Source organism: Heptranchias perlo, chromosome 4 (assembly GCF_035084215.1).
Source record: "Heptranchias perlo isolate sHepPer1 chromosome 4, sHepPer1.hap1, whole genome shotgun sequence".
NCBI classification, from domain to species: domain Eukaryota; kingdom Metazoa; phylum Chordata; class Chondrichthyes; order Hexanchiformes; family Hexanchidae; genus Heptranchias; species Heptranchias perlo.
The window spans coordinates 30686526-30693395 of record NC_090328.1 but is presented as its reverse complement, the minus strand read 5'-3'; the positions used below and the strand labels follow the sequence as shown (position 1 = coordinate 30693395).

General features: G+C 43.3%; 1 protein-coding gene across 1 annotated transcript in view; it reads left to right on the top strand.

Annotated features, from left to right (window-relative positions):
* The first annotated feature begins 825 nt into the window (after window positions 1-825).
* polk (polymerase (DNA directed) kappa) overlaps window positions 826-6870 on the top strand; it is a 74155-nt gene continuing 68110 nt past the window's right edge. Inside the window, exon 1 of the mRNA XM_067982698.1 lies at window positions 826-960. The gene's annotated coding sequence lies outside the window, so the exon portion shown is untranslated. The remainder of the gene's footprint in view (window positions 961-6870) is intronic.

The window sequence follows — 6870 nt, the reverse complement described above, 5'->3', positions numbered from 1 at the left end:
TATTTATCCAATTCCCTTTCAAGTATTTATCCAATTCTCCTTTGAAAGTTACTGTTGAAACTGCTTCCACCACCCTTTCAAGCATGCCAAATCACAACAACTCGCTGAGTAAATGTTTTTTCTCATGTTGCTTTTGGTTCTTTTGCCAATCACATGAAATCTGTGTCCTCTGGTTACCGACCCTTCTGCCACTGGAAACAGTTTTTCCTTATTTACTCTATCGAAACCATTCATACTTTTGAATGATGTAAGAAACACAACAGCCAATATACACACAGCAAGCTCCCACAAACAACAATGCGATAATAAACAGATAATTTTTTTTTAATGTTGGTTGAGGGATAAATATTGGCCAGGATACTGGGGTGAACTCCCCAGCTCTTCTTCTAGATAGTGGCTTGGGATCTTTTACTCCCACCTGAGAAGGCAAACTTCTCAATGACACCTCCAACAATACTGCTCTGGAGCATCAACCTGGATTGTATACTCAAGGTCTATGAACCCACAATCTTTCAACTCAGAGGCGAGAATGCTACAGACTAAGCCACAGCTCCCAAGACTTTATGCAAGGGATATGGAGGTCCAAGCTCAGCCATGATCTTACTGAATGGCAGAACAGGTTGGAGGGGCCATATGACCTACTCCTGCTCCTGTTTCTTTTGTTCTTATTTCTGCATATCAAGACAAACTATGAAAAGCAATGAAACACTCTCCCTGTGCACCACACAGGTACCCCTGCATTCAAGCTGATTTGTGATGTTCCTATTTTGGGGAGGGGTGGAATCTCCACCATACGTCATCAGCACTTCCTGTCCGACGGTGTACCCTGTGACGTACTGGAAGCCGTTGCTGGGATGTGGGTCATCGGTTGCCAGGAAATGTTGTAAGCGCCGGATTGGAAAGTGGCAGCTGGCGGAGAGATGTGGGATGAGAGTGCCTGATGTGTTTAGTAACAGCCGGGTAACGTTTTCTAATAAAAATAGGTTGTGTTTCGCCATTTCACCGTAACGATCTTTAATGTCGGGTTGTTTGTGCAACTTCTCCATAGGACTTCGCCCAGTCACCAGGACCGGAAGTTGCACAAATGACAAGTGGGAAGTTTGTCTCCGCGCGTTGGGCTGTAATTCACAGTTAGAAATGTTGTGATTAAAGGAGGAAATGTGTATGTGGCTCAATTGCTGCTAATGAGACAGTGTTTTAAAAAAAATGTCACACCAGTTACACGTCAACGGTTCAAACATTTCAGAGGCCCCAATGCGAGCTGAGACGGGAGGCTTGTCGCAGGCTCACGGGTGGAAAGTGAGTCAGTCTCACTCCAGGTTAATCAGACCTGACTCGTCCTGTGACATTAGCGAGACAGCTCCGATTTTGCTTATTGATCTGGTCCCATGATCTATTACAGCCAGTACACTTTTAATTACTGCTGTAGAGTCCGGGTTCCCTTAAGGAAAGAATTTGCATTTATACAGCGCCTTTCACGACTTCAGAACCTCCCAAAGCGCTTCACAGCCAATGAAGTATTTTTGAATTGGTCACTCTTGTAATGTAATATAATATAATCTCCCTTGGGAACAAGCTTACGACGTTAGTCTTATTGGACAATAGAGTAGGATGTGGAGGTTTTACAACACTGGTGCTATTTAAGAGGTTCCGTCCTTGCTGAAACGTTGATAAACAGCATTGATGAGTCCACAAGTTGGATGGCATCCCCAAGCTGACCAATAACAATTGTTTAAATGCAGGAAACTAAATTGAGGGATAAGGGTGTAGCAATAATTCAACAACTGGCATTATACAGATAACTTCTATATCTGTACAAAAGTGTGTTTTAATAAAAGGTATTAAACTATTAAGCATACCCATCTTGACAATGTAGGCAGACAACCAGGGGCAGATTAATGCACTGCTTTATAGGGCCTGTTGCCAGGAGCCTCAGCCAAAAATGGGAACCCAAGTCAGGGGGCACTTTCATTTAAGCATAGCATATTGTGATATAATTTGTTTTATTATTAATGCAGTATGTAAACATTCTGTGGCCTTATTTCTTTGTGCATTTCACTATATGTTTGTATTCTAATGTGCAGAGGGTACAGAAGGTCCCCAAATTTTCTTGGTGCCCACAGCATCAAGAATTCTTAATCTAGCTCTGCAGACAACTTTCTCCCAGAACTCTGCCAATGACACTTCTGGTCAGGATAGGGAGACTATCAAACCTGTGAATGTCAATGCTGTTTACTAACATGTTTGAGAAAGTAAGGGACTCCTTGCTGTTTTTCTTACCACTGAGACTTAGCTGAGATGGCTTAAACTCACTCTGAAGGAAGACACTATTATTAGCCAATGTTGGGATTTGAATTCCAGTTTTTGATCTTGTTTTCCCTACATTGAGCATGTAAAAAATTTATGTTCCAGCTCAAAAAGAATCACCCTGCATCACTTGCCATTCCCAGTTCACTGGGCAGCTAAATTGTTCGAATTCTTTGTGAAGTATGCAAAAGTGGCTTGGAGTGATTAATTCTCTGACTTTTTTAAACCCTTCCTCTTTCTTTTGGGAAGTGCCTAGCATCTGCTTGGAGTCTTTCCTGTGGGCCTGATAAAGGTCAGATATTTGCCATGTCAGGAAAGTGCAGGCGTGAGCGTTTGGCAGTGGATTGTACCTCCTGTATGTTTCAAATTCGGGTTCTAAGTTGTGTCCCCTGGTCTGTGGTAATCTGGCCCTCGATGCCAGGCAACTCATTCCTGTTTGCACTTATTCTCTGGTTTGTTCTGTTTGAATTTTCTGAGTCTGGAGATTTGCAAAGGGCTGTTTTTAGGATTGTTACATCATTAGTGGCTAAATTCTAAATCATAACACCAAGATGTGGGAGTATCAGTATCATAAAATGTATGTAAATTAAATGAAAAATCGATTCAAACTTTATATGGCCCCAAGGTTCCATAGTATTTATCTATCTGGCTAAAGATAAAAAGCTCAAACTCACACCCCTTTTTTAAATGAATTATATAAAAGCTGTATTTACACAACAATCATAATAAACCATAAGATCTTTTACAAACACACCTTTCACAATAACACATCTACCCTGTCATGAGATTTTCAAATGTATTAGTTGGACTTGATTTTTTATAAGTTTAGGAATAATGATTTTGCTTCACTAAAATTCACATGTACCCCATCCCCTGTTAGCCCAATGGGTAAATGAGCCGTATAGTATGATTAAGATCCAAGCAGGCAAAGAAAGTTACAGATTTGATCCCTGGTCTGTGGCATTTATGAGCTACTGTTGAACTCAATGCTAGAAAGGAGAAAAATTGGCCAGGATTTCAGTGGAAATATGTGCTTGTTGGTGCTGGGTCATGACCTATTTGGCCTTGCTAGGGTGGCTCCAATCAACTGCCACTTGTCCTGCCTCGTGTGTCAAAAATTATCACGGGCAAGGATTGGACCTTTGTGGTGGAGTGGGATGGAGTAGGGGGGTTAGGGGGGTAGGTAGTCGGGTAGTCATTGGGAAGAGTAAGGGAAGAAAATAAAAAGCTTCACTGACATTTTGCTTCAGTGCAATTTCAGAACATGGCAGCTTGACAAGCTCTTCTGTCCCAGGTTTTACAGCAGACCGTCATTAAGGAACAGAGTAGTTCAGTATGGTCATTTACTTTCCTAAACTGTGCATAAAAATTTGTCTTCCTCAAAATGGATGGATGGTCATTGTTAGGAATGCCCACCTTTTGGAAGTGGGGGGGGGCTAGCTAAACTTATCAATACCAGTGAGTGAGCTGCATATCATTATGCTACAGGTGAGGTGCCTGAAGATTGGAGGGTAACAAATGTTGTGCTTTTGTTTAAGAAGGGCGGCAGGGAAAAGCCTGGGAACTACAGACCGGTGAGCCTGACATCTGTAGTGGGTAAGTTGTTAGAGGGTATTCTGAGAGACAGGATCTACGGGCATTTGGAGAGGCAGGGACTGATTAGGAACAGTCAGCATGGTTTTGTGAGAGGAAAATCATGTCTCACAAATTTGATTGAGTTTTTTGAAGGGGTAACCAAGAAGATAGATGAGGGCTGTGCAGTAGACGTGGTCTACATGGACTTCAGCAAAGCCTTTGACAAGGTACCGCATGGTAGGTTGTTACATAAGGTTAAATCTCACGGGATCCAAGGTGAGGTAGCCAATTGGATACAAAATTGGATTGACGACAGAAGACAGAGGGTGGTTGTAGAGGGTTGTTTTTCAAATTGGAGGCCTGTGACCAGCGGTGTGCCTCAGGGATCGGTGCTGGGTCCGCTGTTGTTTGTTATTTATATTAATGATTTGGATGAGAATTTAGGAGGCATGGTTAGTAAGTTTGCAGATGACACCAAGATTGGTGGCATTGTGGACAGTGAAGAAGGTTATCTAGGATTGCAACGGGATCTTGATAAATTGGGCCAGTGGGCCGATGAATGGCAGATGGAGTTTAATTTAGATAAATGTGAGGTGATGCATTTTGGTAGATCGAATCGGGCCAGGACCTACTCCGTTAATGGTAAGGCGTTGGGGAGAGTTATAGAACAAAGAGATCTAGGAGTACAGGTTCATAACTCCTTGAAAGTGGAGTCACAGGTGGATAGGGTGGTGAAGAAGGCATTCAGCATGCTTGGTTTCATTGGTCAGAACATTGAATACAGGAGTTGGGATGTCTTGTTGAAGTTGTACAAGACATTAGTAAGGCCACACTTGGAATACTGTGTACAGTTCTGGTCACCCTATTATAGAAAGGATATTATTAAACTAGAAAGAGTGCAGAAAAGATTTACTAGGATGCTACCGGGACTTAATGGTTTGACTTATAGGGAAAGGTTGGATAGACTGAGATTTTTTTCCCTGGAGAGTAGGAGGTTTAGGGGTGATCTTATAGCAGTCTATAAAATAATGAGGGGCATAGATAAGGTCGATAGTCAAAATCTTTTCCCAAAGGTAGGGGAGTCTATAACGAGGGGGCATAGATTTAAGGTGAGAGGGGAGAGATACAAAAGGGTCCAGAGGGGCAATTTTTTCACTCAAAGGGTGGTAAGTGTCTGGAACGAGCTGCCAGAGGCAGTAGTAGAGGCGGGTACAATTTTGTCTTTTAAAAAGCATTTGGACAGTTACATGGGTAAGATGGGTATAGAGGGATATGGGCCAAGTGCAGGCAATTGGGACTAGCTTAGTGGTATAAACTGGGCGACATGGACATGTTGGGCCGAAGGGCCTGTTTCCATGTTGTAAACTTCTATGATTCTATTACACAATAATATCAGCTATATTCAAAAATGGAAGCCCTACATGCACAAAAGTGAGATCCCTGTACACACAAAAGCAAGACTCTCCATACATTATTCAAGCCCAGTGTGGAAAGAAGCATGGAGTCAGCCACAGAACGTTCCTCAGACTGTACAAAGCCTACATTCATCCAATCCCGGAATCTATCCATCCAGCCTAGCGCATTGCAAGGCAGCCAGAGATTAAGAGGCTACAAAACACAGAGATTAAGAGGCTACAAATAATCCACAACCAAGCAATAAGGATATATCGCCTCTCACAATTTATCTATTCAATCTATTAAGGCATCCCTGGAGATTTTCTGGTGCTATTTATGCATTCATAGAGGATCCCCAAATGGCAATGTCGTCAACAAACTGTGAGCAAGCCCCAATCTGCTGTTAGACTGTGATTAACGTGAATGAGTAACAGGAGCAGCCTGAAGACAACCATGGGGAACTCCTGACATTGGGCAAAATTTGATTGGCGATTGCTGTCCCCACTCTGACCCTAATTGTGTGTTCATAGAAAATCATAGAAAATTTATGGCACAGAAGGAGGCCATTCGGCCCATCGTGTCCGTGCCGGCCAAAAATGAGCCACCCAGCCTATTGTACAGACCAGTCACATTTGAAACATTGGGTTTGGTGCTGATTTAATGGAGGAAGGGGGCACGGGAGCGAGAATTTGTCCCCTCTAAGCACACTGTAAATGCTAAATCAGTGCAGCCAAGACAGACTCTCAAGACTTTACTATTTAGTAGATAGTCAAACATAATTGGTAAATTTCCTAAATTATAGCTGGAGGTAGATCTGCAGATCTTGACTTTTGTGATTAGTGTAAAACGGGTGATAGCGAGTCGGTAGCCCATTTACATCTCTCCCCATTTTTATTTCCATTGAAGTCAGTTCCACAGGCACTGGCCCTCACGGGGGTACAGTTCCACAGGCACTGGCCCTCACGGGGGTACAGTTCCACAGGCACTGGCCCTCACGGGGGTACAGTTCCACAGGCACTGGCCCTCACGGGGGTACAGTTCCACAGGCACTGGCCCTCACGGGGGTACAGTTCCACAGGCACTGGCCCTCTGCCAGGAAATTTGAAATCGATCGAATCAGCTCACTGGGGTTGTTGAGCTGGGAGATGAGATATCAAATGCTACTGTGAAGCGCTTTGGGACATTTCACTACATTGAAGGCGCTATATAAATGCAAGTTGTGGTTCTTGTCTTGCAGTCCATTGTGCCAAACCTTGTCCAAAGCCATTTTTATGAACAGGATCACCTCCATTGTGCACTCTTTCTTGTTAAAGAATCAGAAGATGTGTTTTGACAGTCATAATAAGTTGTCACTGGTGCTGCCTCCTCTCCTCAACCCCGTTTGGCTTGAGTTGAAGATGCCAATGGCCTGAAGGAGATGTTAGAGGTGGTATGTGATGTCATTCTCCAGCAGCATTCCCAGGCAGTTTAACATGCTGATAGGCTGGCAATTGCTGGGACCAGAACAGTTTTTGCCTGGTTTAAGGACTATTGTGGCCACAGCTGATTTCCAGCATCTTGAGAAGTAGCACAGCACTAATGACTTGGTGAAGA